Here is a 19,493-nt window from a genome sequence, read left to right as displayed (position 1 = left end):
TTTGGAATTCTATTCCAACAGGAGATTGAACACTTGGGATCTAAAAGAATGGAAAGGGAAAGACAAATTTGGTAAATTTCAAACTAATACATTGGGCAGAGATCAACTCAAGGTATTTTGTGTACATTTTTCTTCAAGCACGTGATATGAATGACTTGCTACAGTGCTCTGTAGCTGCCACTGTATATTGGTGGTGGAGCAAATGAAGGTGGAGATGGGGTGTTGATCAAGTGGACTGCCTTGTCCTGGGTGGTAGCAAGTTTCTTGAGTTTTGTTGGAGCTGCAGTCTTCCAGGCAAGTGGGAGTATTCATCACACTCATGACTTGTGCTTTATGAATCGTGGAACATAGTTTGGGTGGTCAGGTATTGATTTACTTGCTGTAGCACTCCTAGAGTCTGACCTACTGTTGTAGCTAAAGTATTTATATGACTGGTCCAAGTAAATTTCTGGTCAATAGTAACACTCCAGATGTAAGTATATTGAATATTAACAAGAGCAGGTTGGATTCTGCCCTGTTAGAGATGATCATTGCTTTACACTGTGTAACATTGAACGTCACTTGTCACTTACCAGCCAAAGCTTGAGCATTATTCTCATCAGACTGCATATGGACACAAAATGCTACAGTGTCTAAGAAGCTGGCAATGGTGGTGGCTGAGCAGATTAATTTCAATGCAGAGAAATGTGAGGTAATGCATTTTGGTAGAAACAACAGGGGAAAGACAATACAGGGTTCTTGGTACAACTATGAAGGGAGTATAGGAGTACAGAGGCTCTGGGTTTAAGTGCATAATTCTCTGCAGATGGCTAGGCAAATTGAAACAGTTTTTAAGAAAGCTTATAATGTCCTTGAGTTTATAAATAAAGGCATTGATTATAAAAGCAAAGAAGTAATGCTCCACCTCTACAAACCATTGATCAGAATAGATTTGGAGTAATGTGTTCAGTTCTGGACACCTTATTTAAGGAATGGTATTACAGCCCTGGTGAGAATGCGAATGAGATTTACTGGAATGATACCGAGCATGTGGAATTTTAGACATATGAAAAGATTAGAAAAACTAGGCTTATTCTCCTTGGAGCAGAGAAGATTAAGAGGTGACCTTATTGAGGTATTCAAAATTATGAACAATTTTGACATTAAAAAAGGTGATTGTGTTTCCATGAATTGGTATGTCAGTTATTGAGGTCACAATTTCAAGATTGTGAGGAAGAGTTCGGAGTGAGATAAGGAGAAACTTCTTCCCAAAAGCTAACACATTTCTGAGTAATGCACTGCCTGGGAGAAAGGTGGAGGGGGTTCCCACAGGTGGTTTCAAAACAGACCTGGATACATATTTGAAAGTGAGAATTATCAGGGCTACAGAGATAGGGCTGAAGGATGGGATTATCCGGATAGCTCTTTTGGGAGCAGGTACAGACACAATGGATTGAATGCCGCACTCCCCATACCGGAAAGTTCAATAAATCTATGAACATGGTGCAATCATCAGCAAATATCCCCATTTCTGACCTTATTCTTGAGCCAAGATCACTGTTAAAGTAGTTAAAGTCCTCAGAAGTGTAGATGCCTCCTAGGAAAATGCTCACACATAAAATGAGTTAAGCGGCTTTTGGCAGTGTGGGTTGAGAGATGAATGTTGGTCGGAATAACTGGGAGTTACTCTATTCTTTGAATAGTATCTCAACATCTATAATATCCATCTGAACTACCCAAACAGGTATAGGATTTGGAGGTTATCTGAAGGACAGTATTCCAACATTCCCATCAATACTGTAATGAAATACCAGTTTCGTATTGATTAAGGATTTTAAACATGGATAGTTAAGCTAATCAAGCTGCATTTACTGCAAATCTCACTTAATCTCTTAGTCTTCTCAAATGCAGGGTGAGAAACATTTCTAATGATGTACACAATTATACCATCATTCAGAAACCCATCAATCATGGGGCGGCTCGACTTTAAGAAAAACACACAACACATTGATTGGACGTAGCCATTGGCATTATGTTGGCCGGCCCACTTTTCGTAAGGAAAAGCTCACTCCCAGCAAAGAAGCGATTTAAAAAAAAATGAATGGCTTAAGATCATTGGAATGAAGCCAGGTTGCCACGGCGGCCCGGGTTTGGCGTAGCGCTTCCTAGCAACAGAGCATCTCCCGTTTTCCCGGCGCTGGCAATGAGAAAGGGATTGGTCGAATGCAGTTTCCATTCACCCCGGGGGGGAGCAGGGCAGACCAGGGGCTGCGAACGAGTCAGACAGCAGCCTACCCAGGGCATTGGTGGGCAGACCGAGAGAGGGGCGGAGAGAGAGAGAGAAACAGGGGGACGGGAGGGGGCAATTCCATACTCAAGCGCCCTTTTCTTTCCGGATGCTGTCTCTTTCGCTATCTCCATGGTGATGGCGAGGACGCGCAGAGAGGAGCAGGGAGGCGGGGACGAGCGTGTATCTTGTGTGTGTTGGGTACAGTCAAGGATTCAGTAAAGTGACGTGAGCGGATCAGACGGATTCTGTGGCTGGACAAAGGGAGTCTGAGCCTGGTTAACATGTCACCTCCCTTCACCCCTGGATGTTGCTCCTGTTCTGGACAGTCTCCATCGCACAGCAGACAAGGTAGGAAACTCGGTGCTGGCAGGGTTAGCCAGGGGGACAATGCCTTTCTATAGACACGAACGCACTTGGCTCCTGCAAATTCCCCGAAACTGCCTTCGCCAACTTTCCGGATGAGTTTGTTCCACACCTTTGCAAGCCCCTTGGTTACTGACAGCCCCTGCTCCCTTTGGTCAGCTCAGGCTGTGTTTTTTCCCCCCTCTCTCTCGCTGCTGCTGCTGCTGGTGCCCGGTAATGTTGTAGTTCCTGACAGTTTCACCAAGTGGGGTGGGGGGGGGGGGGGGGGGAGATTTCACATCTTCACGGCACCACCGTCAACCCAGGGAGCGGAGCGCCGGGACAAATCCTCTTCCAACCTCCACCCGGAATCGGCCTCACTGCAGGACACTGAGTTCTTCCTGGTTCTCCCACTGGGGCTTCAGTCACCACTGATGTGATTTCATGAATTATCTGGCACCGCTGGCTGAAAAATGGTGCACGGATTAACTCCCTATTGGCCACAGATGCCGCCCCGAATCCATTTCTGGGTTCGATCCGCAAGGCGCCACTGTCTGTCACTATAACCCCAGATATTCAGTCATGGTTAAATTCTGGAGAGCACAGAGACCTGTTGATGGCCCGATTGGTCTGTTTCTTGTCTGCAAATACAGTGCAATACTTAATGCCTTTTGCCTGACTTTCTGATTTTGTGGACGGGCAGACAAAAGGACGGGAGAGGTTGCTGATTCAACAGGGGGGGGGGTCGTTTCCCCCAACACCCCCACCCCCCCACACAAACACCCCACACCATTCTCAGGCGTGTCTCTCTGAGACTGAAGGACTTCAGTGCAGTAAGATCGCAGTAGCCTGCCTTACCGTGTAATGCAAATTGACAAGCTTTCTTTTTGAAATTATGGACCCCTTTTTACAGTGCGCCCCATCCACGTTGAGAGCGAGTGGTGCGCACACAGACTCATGTTGCGCTGAACATTAACTTTTGTTGCGGACCCAGGAGGCGATCCCACATCACTGTGGGACCCTGCCAGCTGTGGTTAGCTTTCACCGGGCCTCTTTTCTTTTGGTTGGGGGGGGGGGGGGGGGTGGTTGCTCAGCAGCTTGATCGAGAACAAGGCCACGTGGAAATAAACATGCACATGGGAAGCTGAGGCGACATTGCCTTGGCAAAAAAAAACATCTAAACTGTCAAGCAGCTGAAAATCTTGTTTGTAGAGCTGGCTTCCTCAACACATTGCCGGGCCGCTGGGCGAAGTCTTTGCAAACATACCACTGGCAAATGGGAGCGGAGACACGGAGAAATGCGCATATGTATTCAGAAAGAGTCATGCATGGATCCAAACATGTGATTATCCGTCAAAAAAATGGGTCATATAATTAAATTAAGCTTGTGGCGAACTCGTTTATTTCCTGCAAGATGTTCCCTGTGAGAATAACACTGAGCCAGCTAAATATTTTTCCTTGCACCGGCAGAGGAAGTTATTGATGAATTGGGACGATTGGGAAGAACAAATTTAGCTGAGTTTTTATTTAAAATAAAACGTTTAGGCTCTTTTACATTCTATTATTTCACTTTAATAACTTGTAAATGAATAACATTTGTATCACCTCACACATCCCAAAATGTGTGAAAACCCATGAGTATTTCTGAAGTGTAGTCACCGTCCCACAAACAATGAGCTCAGTTCAGTGATAAATACTGACCAAACCGCTCCGGAGAATTCTCTTACCATTTGAGTCGAGTCGTAGGATTCTTTATATTTATCCAAGTGGGCAAACATTTTGAAACACTGCACTTCCGACAATGCAACACTCCTTTGAAGAATTGAAGAATTAGATTGGATCATGTCATCAAGCAAATCCAAAATATACTGGAAACATTAGCAGCTCATGCAGATTCTGTGGAGAGAAAAGCAGAGGTAATGGCCCCTTGTAAGTGAACTGGGAGCTGGGGATATCACGTACAGTCAGGTAGTCACGCTTTTGGGACATTTCCCTGCCTGGTTTCTCATTCTAAGGAGTCTGTCAGGTGATGACCACAGCTAAAGGCCTTATTTGAGGCTATTTGATGGTGTTGTTGTGCTTGTGCTAAGGCAGACCGCTGGTGAAATAGAATTGACATTCTTTTCTGGAGAAGGGTGGGGGTGAATTGTCTGGCTTTGAGCAGCCAGGTGAGGGTTGTGGGCAGGGTAGTAGTCCCAGTGGTCCCAATGATCTCCATGGAGGGGTTTCCCATATGAGTCTTGCTCAGACTTGAAATTCTAATTTTGCTTCATGTATTTTCCAGAGCAATGCTGAGATTTGCAATGCAGAAAGAAAAACCAGTAAAACTTGCAAATGACAAATACTGATACGATTCACCACGTATGCTTCAAAATGGAGGTCCTGTTTGCCCAGTATGTTTATTTCCAAATATTACTTCCTGTTTTTTTTTGCTCTGGGAAGCTGCTGGCCAACAAGTGGTTATTTTGCATTTTTTTTGTAATATTACTTGGGGGAACATGTTGGCTTAGAAAACATCTCATTCATTTTCAAATAATGCCATGGGAATCTGACATGCAGCATAGCATCAGAGATTGATGTAAGTGGGGAGGTGTTATGACTGACAGAAAGGAGAGGGCGGCACGGTGGCACAGTGGTTAGCACTGCTGCCTCACAGCACCTGAAACCCGGGTTCAATTCCCAACTCAGGCGACTGACTGTGTGGAGTTTGCACGTTCTCCCCGTGTCTGCGTGGGTTTCCTCCGGGTGCTCCGGTTTCCTCCCACAGTCCAAAGACGTGCGGGTCAGGTGAATTGGCCAAGCTAAATTGCCCGTAGTGTTAGGTAGGGTTATGGGTGGGTTTCGCTTCGGTGGGTCGGTGTGGACTTGTTGGGCCGAAGGGCCTGTTTCCACACTGTAAGTCTAATCTAATCTAATCTAATCTAATCTATTTGGTTGGAAGCTTAGGCAACCCATTGGCCTTTTCCACTGGACAGTGGGTCTATAGAGAGCCAATTGGAAGACCACCTGTGATAACATTACTGAGGTGATCTCATTGTCAGCTATTAGTGCCCCAGTTATTTTATTCCCATGACCTAAAATTCAGGATTATATTTCAGGTCAATGATCTACTCAGTCTGTTAACTCTGTCACTCTCCACTGGTGGCAAAAGACCTACTCAGTATTTTATCAGGAACTTCTGTTGGTATTTTGGATTTCCAACGATCACAGTAGTTAACCATGAGCTTGAGACAATGCCACTGCCCATCCATATCACACACACACACATACTCCATCCCCCCTCGTCTCCCCCCCCCCCCCCCCCATACATCCTACCTTTAATCCCAGGCTGGGATCCTTAGTGGTGATGATTACTCCACCTAAAATGATGAAGGTATCCACTTTCCCTTCGCTTCTTCTCTGAGCACTATAAGCAATTTCACGTGTGGAAAATGGCATCAAGTTCATCACAGACCCAGAAAGTGAAAGCTTATTCTGACAGTACTGTAAATTGTGGAAGAATGTTTTTGACCCTCAAATCAACTGCACAAAATCTCTCTCTACAAGTTTAATACTGGGTCCAAGTAGGTAAGAAAGACATCGCAGCCCAGGATGCAAATGTGCAATGTCATGCAGACCTGACATGTAAAGTTTATAAATAGAGTGTCAAAGGATAGCCACTGATATCGAAAACAGATATGGTGTGCATTTCTATCAATCACACAATCAATAATGTCCATTTGCTTGCACCAACTTCTGATGAAACATTAAATTTCAAATCCCATGGCATAATTTGAAGGGGAATAAGGTGCCCTCTTAGCCGACATTTTCCTCAAATAAGATAGAGCAAAAAAGCAGAATAACTATTTTTGGGCAGTTGCTATCTGTAAAATGGCTGCTGCAGTTGCCCTTATGTGAAAACAATTATTGTGTTTTAACATAATTGTTTCTGAAATGCATTTCTGAGCTATGCATAGATGCTAGAGAAGAGCATGCAGGATTCTTCTTTCAAGTCATACGATACCAATACTTACAAACTGCATTAAAAATCATAAAGGTATCCTTAACAAGTTTGTTTCTAACTTTTATGTTTATTTTGGTTAAAAAAATTCTTTCTACAACATTCATGTATTCCACTTCAACATATTTGTTCTTACATCTAGTACACACATTTGTGCACTATGGAGTTCATTTAGAAAACGTTTGCCTGCTGTACACTTCACTTCATATAATAAGCAGATTTGTATTCTGTGTAGATTCCCTTTAGCTCAGATATTTACTTGTTGCTCTGGGTTCTATTAAAATACACATTAGCATGCTGAATACTGTTTGTTACATACATTAGACTGCTCCATGGCAATATTTTAAATGCACACATTTTTATGCTGTATACATAAAACAAATATTTATGTACAGTGTTGAGTACCATCAGCTAAACATATTTGTATAGTGTGTAAGATTCATTTAGAATACAGATAATGATGCCATGTAGTGGGGGATTGCTATCGTGCACCCAAAATATGCAGAAATTGGGTGAGTTGTTAGCAGTGCCTGTGTCACCATTAAGAAACTTGAAGCAATTTTAGGGTTTGGCATTTTTGATTTCAGCTGAAAATGTGTAAGTTCTAGATAGGTGCTTCACTGCAGCTCACCAGTCTTGAAAGAGAAGGAATCATCTAACTCGGAAATGATGCTGGACAACAGGGCAATTTGGAAGGGCCAGTGAGAGTGGGCTGTCAATGGGCTGGATGATTTTTGTGTGGCCAGATCCTACCTTTCCTAAGCAGACAGCTGTGATCTTTATAAGTTCAGAACTATTTAAACTGATACATTGGAACTGGTTCTCTGATTAGGAGTTCTTAGTAAAGACCAACAGTCACAGATAGCACTTGTTAGGAAAGTCACAGATTCATACAGTCATACCGGATGGAAACAGACCCTTCAGCCCAACTCATCAGTGCTGACCAGGTTCCCAAACTAAACTAGCCCCGCTAGCATTTGGTCCATATCCCTTTACTCCTTTCCTATTCATGTACCTATCCAAATGTCTTTTAAATGTTGTAACTACCTTCATCTACCACTCCCTCTGGCAGTTCATTCCACATACAAACAACATTGTGTGAAAGTATTGCCTTTATGTCCCTTTTAAATCTTTTTCCTCTCACTTTAACAGTATGCCCTCTAGTTTTGCACTCCCCACCCTCGAGAAAATACCTTTGCTATTCACCTTTTCTATGCCCCTCATGATTTTAGAAACCTCTATAAGGCCATCAGTGAAAAATATCTCAGCATGTCCAGCCTCTCTTTATAAGTCAAAATCTCCCATCCCAGCAACATCCTTGTAAATCTTTTCTGAACCCTCTCCAATTTAGTAATGTTTTCTTATAACAGGGCAACCAGAACTGTACACAGTATTCCAAAAGTGGCCTCACTAAATGTCCTATACAACCTCAGACCCTGAATTTCTATTCAGCAAACAGAAGGAAAATCCATGTCTGGGAACCATGATTCTCGACCAGAACATCATATTTTTGATCGTGGTTGTTAAGGGGGAAGACACCAGAGGAGATCTCCTTATCCTTCTTTTGCATAATGTTGTTGAATTTTTCATAGTCTTTTAAAATGGAAATGTGATTGCCTACTGGTATTATCAATAGTTTATTAATCTACTGACACAGGTTGTTTTCAGGGGAACAGGTTTGAATTCCATCATTGGAGGTAGTGGAATTCAAATTCAAGAAAATATCTGGAATTAAGGGTCTTTTGATATCTATGAAATTATTGTTGATATGCATCTGATTTACTGATGTCCTTTAAGGGAGGAAACTGCTGTCCTTTTCTGGTCTGGCCCAGACGTGACTTCAGACCCACAGAAATGTGATAGACTCTTAACTGCCTTTTCGGCAATTAGTGATAGATAATAAATGCTGGTCTAGCCAGCAATGCTCATGTCCCATGAATGAAGAAGAAAAAGGGCAGATTAGTACCCCCTTTAACATCTTACCTGAGAGATGGTATCTGTTGTGTCTCACAGTTAGTATGTCAGTATACCATGAAGAGACATGTTTATCTGACCATCACCATATCATTGTATATCAGCTGAGTGTATAAAGGAGTCAGACTCCATCTCAACTTAGGAATTGAAGCAGGGTGCACTGATGGAAGTCTTTATAACTGAAAAGCTTAATATTAGCACAGTCATGGAATTGTCTAGGAGATAATATTGTACACATCAGTGAGCTGTGATAAATGTTTATTGGGTTTTTCAATACCGTGTTACCCATACGTAGTTCTTATTGAGGAATAACAAGCATTAGGTACAAATATCCTGCTAGAGACAAAATACGCATCTCAGACAATACAGGATAGTGGAATGGTAGCCGAAGCTGCTTGCTCAAGTTCGACATTGGAACTAGAATGTATGAAATTTTGACTCAAAGGTAGAGTTGCTTGCAACTGAGCCAAAGCTGTCATTTGACATCACACTGGGAAATTGAGCAGAATATTAAACAGAATTTTCTCCTCTGGAAAGTTTGACTGTGGAGTTATTTAATCAGACGGGAGATGGCTGGGATGAAACCTACCGCTTTGCTGCCTTATCTGATCAATTCCCTGATAGGAGTGCCTTTGGACAGTGGCAAAACCTTAAAACTAATTGAGGCCCACAAGTGGGTAATTAACACACACATTTCAGTGGTGCCGGTAATAGCCCAGTGGTGGGTGAGCACTGATATGTACACCATAAGACCATTAGATGTAATAGCAGGAGTAGGCTTTTCAACTTACCAGGTGTGCTCTGTCATTCAATGAAATCTTAGCTAATCTGATAATTCTCAACCTTACCTTCCTGCTTTTCCCCCATGACCCTGATTTCATTACTGATTAAAAAATGATCATAGCCTGGCAAGTACTTAAAGACCTACATTTGACATCTTTGCATTAAAGATTTCCACAGATTTACTACTTTCTGGAAGAAGAAATTCCTCCTCTTCTCTGTCTTAACTGGGTGACCCCATAGTTTGAGATTATTACCCCTGGTCTTGGACTGTCCCAGAAAGGGAAACAACCTCTCCACTGCCACACTGTCAAGCCTCTAAGAATTTCATATGTTTCAATAAGGTTAGCTGTTAACTTTCTAAACACCAATGATACAGGCCTCAGAAGAAAATCCCTTCATACTTATGATTAACCTATTGAACCATCTCTGGACTGCATCCTTGCCAACATCTTTTTCATTAGATAAGAGGACCAAGATCATTCTCTAGTATTCCAGGTGTGGCATTAGTACAGTCCTGTTTAATTTTACCAAAACCTCCATGGTTTATACTCCAATCCCTTTGAAATAAGGGGTAACATTTCATTTGCTTTCCTTTTACTCCTATGAACATGTGTGCTAGCTTTATGTGAGGGACCTCCAAATCTCTCTGTTCTGCAGTTCTCTGCAGTCTCTCTCCATTTAAGTAATAATTAGCTCCTTTATGCCAAAGTGCATATCCTCATTATAGTACATTGGCTATGTTTTGCCCGCTAACTTAACCTGTCTATATCCGTCTGCAGATCCTATGCCATCATCTCTACTTGCCTTTCCACTGCTTTTCTTTTTGCCATCTACAAACTCGGTGATAATACGTTCACTTCCCTCATTCACATCATTATTTTGTATTGGAAGTAATTGTGGCCCAGCACTGATTCCTGTGGCACTCCACTAGTTAAAGGTTGCAATCCTGAAAACGTCCTTTTTATTCCAACTCTCCATCTTCTATTACCCAATGCTCTATCCATATAACATATGATTGCCAACACCATAGTCTCTTATTTTATTAAGTTGACTTATGTGTGGTATCTTAATTGATATCTGAAGAAGGATCATAGAATCCCGACAGTGTGGAAGCCCGTTGAGTCCACACTGACCCTCCGAAGAGCATGTCACCCTGATTTAAACCCCTACCCTATCCCTGTAGGGCCAATCCACCTAACCTGCACATCTCTGGGCTGTGGGAAGAAACTGGAGCACGCAGAGGAAGAAACGGGGTGAATGTGCAAACTCCACACAGACAGTTGCCAAAGGCTGGAATCGAACCTGGGTCCCTGGCGCTGTGAGGTAGCAATGCTAACCACTGAGCCATCTAACATATGAAACAACTGGTTCTCCTTTATGTTCTCAAATAATTCTAAAACATTTGTCAGATGTTATTTCTGCTCCATGAAACAAGCTGACTCTGTTTGATTATATCGCACTTTTCTAAACGTTCTACTATTATATTCTTTGTGATAAACTCTAAAATTTTCCCAGTGACAGATGTTAAGCTAACAGTTTTACTGTCACTGCTTTTTTTTTTAATCTCCCACCCTTTTAGAATAAAAGTGTTGGCGATTTTCAAAACTCTGGTACTTTTTCAGAATCTAAGAATTCTTGGAAGATCATTACCAATACATCCATTATCTCAGTAACTACTTCCTTTATTATCATGGGATGCATCCCATCAGATCCAATGGACTTATCAATCTTTCGCCCCATTACATTCCTTTGAATTTCTCTGATGAAAATTATTGTATTTATTTCCTCCCAGTTTTTCTGCTGTGAATAAATATTTTTGGGATGCTCTTAATATCTTCTACAGTGAAGGCTGAGGCAAAATACTTATTCATCTTCTTTGGTATTTCCTGTTTCCTCCATTATTATTTCCCCAGCCACAACCTCTAAGAGACCTATGTTCACTTTGGCCTCTCTATCCACTTTGTTAGTACTTGTTAGTTTACCCTCTGTTTATTTTCTTCCTTTTTATTTTCTTTTGGTCATCTTTTGTTGGCTTTTAAAACTCTCTCAATCCTCTCATTAACCATTAATTTTCATCATATTGTATGTTTTCTCTTTCAATTTGATGCTATCCTTGACTGCCATGGTTAGCCATGGTTGGTTTATCCCTTTCCTGGAATCCTTCATCCTTGCTGAGGTATATTGCTGTTGTGAGTAACTTAAGTCTCTGCTATTGTTCATAAGCTGTCTTTTCTGTTTAACTCCATCCCAGCCCACTTCAGCAAATCTAGCACTTTTTTTTTATATATATGTTTTGTTGAGTTTAGCATAGTTGTTTCCGACCCAAGTGTCTCACTCCCAAAGTCAATGCGAAATGTTATCTTTTTTTGGTCACTGTTTCCTTGGGGATCTTTTACCCTGAGATTATGCATTAAATCTGCCTCATTGCACACTACCAGTTCCAAAATAACCTGATCTTGTTTCGAAGGTTGTTCTAAAACATAATGTTGTAGGTTGCAGTAGTATTAGGCATGGTCACAATAATCCCAGAGGATCATAGGCCCGCTCTGTCATTAGAGATATGGTGATGGGTAACAACTTCTCAGGCAAGGGGTGAGGTCAAGAAAGTAGGACCTTATGGTGAGTTCAGTCTGTTTGAAAATTTAACCTATGCTGTTGGTGTGAACACGCATCACAGACCAAATGTTCCATGAACTATTCTGAATATACTTTATGAACTTTTCCTCATGGCTATCTCTGCCAATTTGATTTTCCCAATTATATGAAGATTAAAGTCATCCATGAGTAATGTACTGCCCAAGTGTTCATTATCTCCTGATGTATTCTCTCCTGTACTGCTTCCATGACAGCTAATATTAGGGGATCTCTCGACTATTTCTACCAGTGTCTTCTTTTCCTGTTACTTCTTATCTAAGTTACTTCTTAAGTAACTAAAGATGGCAGCAGAGTTTGTTGGCTGAGCCTGGGGTTCAACCGCTCCGGTCAGCTTTCTTTCTATTTTCTTCTTTTCACTGTTGCCTGTTTTATCTTTTTTCATTTTTCTTCATTTTATGTTCTTTTAAGCCTGGGCAGAGGCAGGTGAGGGAGGAAGCCTTCGGTGGCAGCAGCAGCAACAGCAATGCCAGGATGACCTGGGCACAGCTCCACCCCAACTCAGGGTTTCCCAACGAGCGAGAAACATTTCTTGGGCTGGCCCACCTCACGCAGATATGCAGACTAGGCCAAGGCTCCAAGTCCACAGCTAGGCCTGAAAGAAAGGAAAAGTGGTCTCAATCCAGCTGCATTGGCACCAGCTTTCAGTTCAGCGATCCAGCATATTCCATTGCACATTCAGGGTATTCCATCATTCCTTAATTGGCTTTCCCAGAGCCTAGGAGACGATAATTGAACTGTAATGAACTTTGTCTTAATTTTACTTTTAAGTGTGACTTCTGCCATTGATGTAGGCACTGTGTTGGAGAGCTTATCAAACTTTTCACTGTATTTTTCATGTAAAAATACATGTGATAATAAATTTCTATTCTATGTTCTATTCTATTTCCACCTATATGGATTCCCCATCTCTTGATCCAAGGTCATTTTTGTTATTGCACCTATTCCATACTGTACTAACTAAACTACTCCACCACCCCTCCCTTTATGCCTGTCCTTTCTCAAAATTCACATATTCCTGAATATTTAGTTCCTTGTTTTGACCTCCTTGTAATCATGTCTCCAGAACAGCCATAGGATCATAGTATTAATCTTTATATGTGGTGTTAATTCATATTGTTGTTTCTGAATACTAAATGCATTCAATTAAAAAGAAATTAATTTTACTTGTTTGCCTTTTTTTTCCATCTATTTGCGGCTTTTAAAAAGTATTTGTGCATACTGTTCCTTCCTGTCACACTCTGAGTATCATTACCTAAATAGCTATTCTGCACTGCTGCCATTCTAAGCTTATATATCCATGCTCCAGAACCTTACCCCTTCTCATTAGTTCAAAGCCCTCTCTGCAACGCTATTTATTCAATTCACCAGGACAGTGTCCCAGCACAATTCCCTTGAATTGTGCTGGGACACAACATCTCCTGTCTAACCCATACTGAAGTCAGAGCCCCATGAACTGAAATCCATACCTCAATCTCTGGCCGACGCATTTAACTTCTTGACTTTACTAACCCATGTCAGTTTGCTTTGCCCATGGCTCAGTTAGTAATCCTGAAACTATTACCTTAGAGGTTCTGCTTTGTAATTTAGCTCTGAATTGGTCAAAATCCTAGAGAAAAACTCCCTTTCTACTCTTTTCATTTTCATTAGCGCCAATGTGCATGATAATAACTGAATCCCTCCATTTCCATTCAAATTCCTCTCCAGTTGTGAGGTAACATCCTTAACCCTCGCACCTTTGGAACTAAAATAAAACAAAGAACTGTGATGCTGGAAATCTTAAACTAAAACAGAAATTGCTGAAGAAACTCTGAAAAAGGGTCACTGGACCTGAAACATTGACTCTGCTTTCTCTCTACAGATGCTGCCAGACCTGCTGAGTTCCTCCAGCAATTTATATTCTTGTTTCAGCCTTTGGGACTCCTGCTCCACATAGAGAATAGTATCTATTCCCCCTAATTACTCTGTTCTCCACTACTACTACTACTACATTCATTTTGCTTTCAAAAGAGAAAATGCTGGAAAATCTCAGCAGATCTGGCAGCTCAGTTAGACACAAAATGTCAGCTCTTTTCTCTCCTTACAGATACTGTCAGACCTGCTGAGATTTTCCAGCATTTTCTCTTTTGGTTTTAGATTCCAGCATCCGCAGTAATTTGCTTTAATTCATTTTGCTTCACCTGCTTGAAAGGCTCCCTATACCATTGTGCTGTGGTCAGTTTACTCATCCTCTCTTCCGGTTCCATTCTTGTTCACACAGCTTGCAAGAACTTGTAACTGCTGGACAAAAGCAAGGACTAAGGCTTCTTAAAAGCTACTGCTCAGGTCCCTGTACACTGCCTTACTTAGAGTCACACATTCCTGTCCCTGATCACAGACCACATCTGAGGGGTATGACTTCCTCTTGGAAAGAAGGGTCGAGGTAACTTTCCCCTCCCTGATGTGGTGTAATTTAGATTACTTACAGTGTGGAAACAGGCCCTTCAGCCCAACAAGTCCACATCAACCGGCCGAAGCGCAACCCACCCATACCCCTACATATACCCCTTACCTAACACTACGGGCAATTTAGCATGACCAATTCACCTGACCCGCAGGTCTTTGGACTGTGGGAGGAAACCGGAGCACCCGGAGGAAACCCACGCAGACACGGGGAGAACGTGCAAACTCCACACAGTCAGTCGCCTGAGGCGGGAATTGAACCCAGGTCCCTGGCGCTGTGAGGCAGCAGTGCTAACCACTGTGCCACCGTGCCGCCCGTATGTTTACAATTTGGATACGAGCACTTAAACTCAAATCCAAAGTTTCTTGAGCGACAAACGCTTGCTCTAGGTGTGTTCACTCTGGCTCACTATGACTTCCAGCAGCTCCCACATGCTGCAGCAGCATCGTATCATCTCACCTGCCATCTGGATTGTAGTATATTTGCTTTAGTCATTCATGATATTACTATGCTTGCTCTTTTTTAACATCAATACAGAGGAACCTCGATTATCTGGCATATGATTATCTGAATTTCGGATTATCCAAACAAGATCGCAAAGTCCCGATGCTTGGCTAAACTGTATTATCTGCCATTCGATTGTCCGAATATTCGACTATCTGAACAAAATACTCCTCACCTGTGTCATTTGGATAATCGAGGTTCCTCTGCAAATCTATCTTATACTGACAGTTTTTAAGAAAAAGCGAAGTAAACTATGAGAGGCCTAAACACAAGCTAAGTACTTTACTTTTATTTAAAAAAAAATAGAAATACTCACCAATTGTTCTCACCAGAAGTGCTTACCTTAGTCACTTAATGTGGATCTAGTTTCAGCTTGTTCTTACCAAATCAACTCTTTCATTGTGAGCTTTGAAAAAACACATGCTTAAGGCAGCGCCTGTAGAATTTAAACTATAGATTTTAGTTTAATGCCAACTACAAACCAAATTAGATTTGTACACATTAAAGGTTTAGACTTTCTTATCCAGCAAATGCATTCACTTAGTCTTGCCCTTTGGGGAGCATGGTAAGTATATCCTTCTGTGTTTGCACACGGGTCTACTTTGGGGCTGATGGAAAGGAGGGAGAGTCTCTGAAAGGTACTTGGTGCCTGATTGAGGGAACCTGGCAGTGGAATGACAGAATGACAGCACCCTGCAGACTTTCAGGAGGGGAGGTAGTGTGGCTTTCCCTTCAGTTTAAGACCTAAAATCTGAAGAAAGACAGTTTATTTTCTTTCACCAGTTGTTATAAGCTGTGGCTTTAATTAACAACTAAGAGACTGTGCAGTTAATATACCAATCACATATGCCTTCTAAAGAGATGTAAAATACCTGGAGAAGAGAGATTGAAGAAAAGCAAGTCCTTGCAAGCAAAATGATCATCTCAGTGAACTTTGTGACTGCTTTTCACTCTTATCCATCCACCCATAATACGAATGCTATTTTGTCTGTCTGTCTCTGTCTGTATATATGTGTAGAGAAGTATTAGTATTAGAAGTATTACTGGTTAGAGTTTTTCAGGCAAAGTTATATGTCAACAGTTCATGTAGTTAGAATCTATTTATATATAATAAATGGTAGTTCCTGCATGGAATTGGGAATTTTGCATACTTAGATATTTTATTTTACCTTTTGTGATGACTGGCAATTGTGAGGCTTAACTTTGAGCACACTATCCAAGTCACCTATTGTTCTGAATTGGAAATATATAATCGTGCCCTGACTGCCATTGGATCAAAATCCTATAGCTCATTCACCACTGAGATGAAGAGGAATTTCTTCACTCAGAAGGTGATCAACCTTGGGAATTCTGTAAGTCAAAAGGCTGTGGAAGCTCAATCATTCAGCATGTTCAAAACAAATATCTAGATATCAATGACTATATTCTTTTCCTAGAACATAGAAGACTGAGCAGGGAGCTAACTGAGGTGTACAACGTTCTGAGGTTAGATAGGGAGAAACATTATCCTGCAGTAGAGAAAAATGGAGGAAAGTATCATAGAAGTAGATGATCAGCAATGATACGTAATAGCAGAGCAGACTTACCTGGCTGAATGACCTACCCATGCTCCTATTCCTGTGCTTCTTTGAGACCCATCAATGTTGCTGTAGTTATGCTTATGCAAGAAATCTAAGAATAATGCATCACAGACCTGAATTGTGTCACAGGTGGTGGATGTGCTTTAGGGAGCCAACAGAAACGTTGGTAATGTCAGAATTTGTCCCCCCTGACCTGTTCTTGCAGCTACAGTGTTGATATGCCTGACTGTGTTCAAATTCTTGTCTATGTAACACCCACCCCCCAGCCTTCAGATGTTATTAGTGGGGTATTCCATGATTGTAATGTCATTGAATGACAATCATCTTGTCTGTGATTGTTTTACCTGGCATGTGTGTACTGCATATGTTATTTGGCACTTAACTGCTTAAGTTTTGATGTTGAATATGTTATAGAGTCAGAGAATTTTTAAAGCACAGAAAGAGGACTCCTGTCCATTATGTCTATCTCCATGCTGGTCATCAAACATCTCTTTATTCTAATCCCTTTTTCCAGCACATGGACCATAACCTTGGATGCTATGGCATTTCAAGTTCTTAAGTATCTTGAACGTCTTGTCCTTATTGGTCATTTAGGCTGTGAGTTCCAGACATCCACAATCCTCTGGATGAAAAGATCATTCATTAAGTTTCCTATAAACCTCCTGTTCCTTATCTTATAACTGTGGTTATTGACTCCTCTACTACAGGACAATGTTTCTCTCTATCTAACGTCAGAATGTTGCACACCTCAGTTAGCTCCCTGCTCAGTCTTCTGTGTTCTAGGAAAAGAACCCCAGCCTATCTAATTACTGGTCATAAGTGAATCACACCAGCCCAGTCAACATCATTGTAGAATAATTATAGAATCCCCACAGTGTGGAAACAGGCCATTTGGCCCAACAAGTCCACACTGATCCTCCGAAGAGTAACCTCCCCAGATTCATGTCCCTATCCTATTACTCTATATTTCCCCTGAAAATTGTACCTAATCTACACATCTCTGAACACTATGGGCAATTTTAGCATGGCCAATTCACCTAACCTGCACATCTTTGGATAGTGGGAGGAAACCAGAGGACCTGGAGGAAATCTATGCAAACACAGGGAGAATGTGCAAACTCCACACCAACAGTTGCTCGAGGCTGGAGATGTTTGCGTTTCCGACATTATTTTGAGCAACTCCTGCAGTGACGTCTTGGGATTAAGGTGAATGACCTCCAACAATCAAATCATCTTCCTTGACACCTCCCAATGGAGAGTTTCCCCTGAATCCCATCTACCTCAGTTTTGCAAGGGCTGTTTGTTGTAATACCTGGTCAAAAGTTACCTTGATGTCAAGGGTAGTCACTCCCACCTCATCATATCTGGGCCAAGGCTGTGAGGCTGATACGAGCTGCATGGCTTTGGCAGAACCCAAACTGAATGCCACTGAGCAAATGCTGCTTGTTTGCACTTTTAATGACCCCTTTCATCACCTTGCTGATAAGAGTTGACTGTTGGGTAGCAATTGGTTGAGTTGGTTAGTTTTGCTTTTGCAGGACTGGACATACCTGGGCAATTTTCCACACCACTCTGTAGATGCTTGAGTTCTAACTGCATTGGACCAGCTGGCTAGAGGCACAATTAATTCTGGACCACTGGTAATTGTAGTATCCAGTGGTAAGGAGTCAATCTGATGTACAAGTCAAAGGTTGTTCCAAAACACCATGCTGCAATGCAAATAAGATTGATGCTGTGAGATCAAGATGGTATCCTGCCATCCCACGTGGACAGATCACTTACCTGTCTCAACCAGTTCATCAGGGAGATGGAGCACATGTGTGCTGATAGGATCTGAAGAATGGTGAATATACCTGGGAAGGACGAAGCCTAGCAAATCTCTGGAGGTCTGTAGCAATCCCAACGCAAGTCAGTCGTCTCACCTTGGTATGGGAAAGCCAAGGGAAACTGATTCAATCAGGGCTTTAGAAGACCATCAGATTATTGAGAAAGAATTTGCGAAGCTATTGGGAAGGAACAGGGAAACGGGATTAGCTGGTACCTCTTAGACCCAGCATGGTCACAGCCACCCAAATGACCTTCTTCTCTGCTGTAAATATTCACTGATTCAATGAAAAAATGTTTCCTTGCTTCATATTGTTCAAGCTGTGCTTAGTCACTTTGCAGGGAGAAAGTGAGGACTGCAGATGCTGGAGACCCGAGTTGAAAAGTGTGGTGCTGGAAAAGTGCAGTAGGCCAGGCAGCATCCGAGGAGCAGGAGAATCGACGTTTCGGGCATAAGCCCTGAAGAAGGGCTTATGCCCGAAACGTCGATTCTCTTGCTCCTCGGATGCTGCCTGGCCTGCTGCGCTTTTCCAGCACCACACTTAGTCACTTTGCAGCAAAATATCAGCCAGTGAAGAAAGGAATTTGATGTGAGTGCATTAAGCATTCAAATGACAACTGTTATCTGCAGGTTAATACCTCCAATTAGGTAGTGAACTTTTAATGATTTTGTTGTAACTCAATGGGAGTAGTTTCTTTTTTCAGCTTTCTTACTGAAATAATATAGTTGTAAAATGTAGTCCAATAATATAGGAGAATATAAGGCACTTGGATCAACGATTAAATATGTCAATTAGGTGGAAGAAAGATATCAGAATTTTACTAAGCTGACACTGGTCATGAAGTCAATCCCCTGAACTAAATTATCACCTATCACCATTAAAATTCACGCTACACCCAGGATTTCCCAACTGAAATGTCTAATCACATCTTTTAAACTTAAAAGAAAACTGCACATGGTGGTAGTGTTCCCTGTTTACGTCAAAGGGTTGCGTTTTCAAGACACACTTCAGAAACCTGAGAACATTTGTCCACATCTTCCAGCCTTTAAGATTATCAGAAATGGGACATACATCAGGAAATGTGCATCTGGGCTCTGCAGAGATCCTATCTTACAGACAT

General features: G+C 41.9%; 1 protein-coding gene across 1 annotated transcript in view; it reads left to right on the top strand.

The window, feature by feature from the left end:
- The first annotated feature begins 2,389 nt into the window (after positions 1-2,389).
- The window catches only part of LOC132824186 (leucine-rich repeat-containing protein 10B), a 29,885-nt gene continuing 12,781 nt past the window's right edge, over positions 2,390-19,493 (top strand). The window contains exon 1 of the mRNA XM_060838473.1: positions 2,390-2,617. The gene's annotated coding sequence lies outside the window, so the exon portion shown is untranslated. The remainder of the gene's footprint in view (positions 2,618-19,493) is intronic.

The sequence above is a fragment of the Hemiscyllium ocellatum genome, chromosome 18 (assembly GCF_020745735.1).
Source record: "Hemiscyllium ocellatum isolate sHemOce1 chromosome 18, sHemOce1.pat.X.cur, whole genome shotgun sequence".
In the NCBI taxonomy this organism is placed as follows: domain Eukaryota; kingdom Metazoa; phylum Chordata; class Chondrichthyes; order Orectolobiformes; family Hemiscylliidae; genus Hemiscyllium; species Hemiscyllium ocellatum.
Note: the sequence above shows the minus strand (reverse complement) of the source record. Positions and strands in the feature narration are given on the sequence as shown.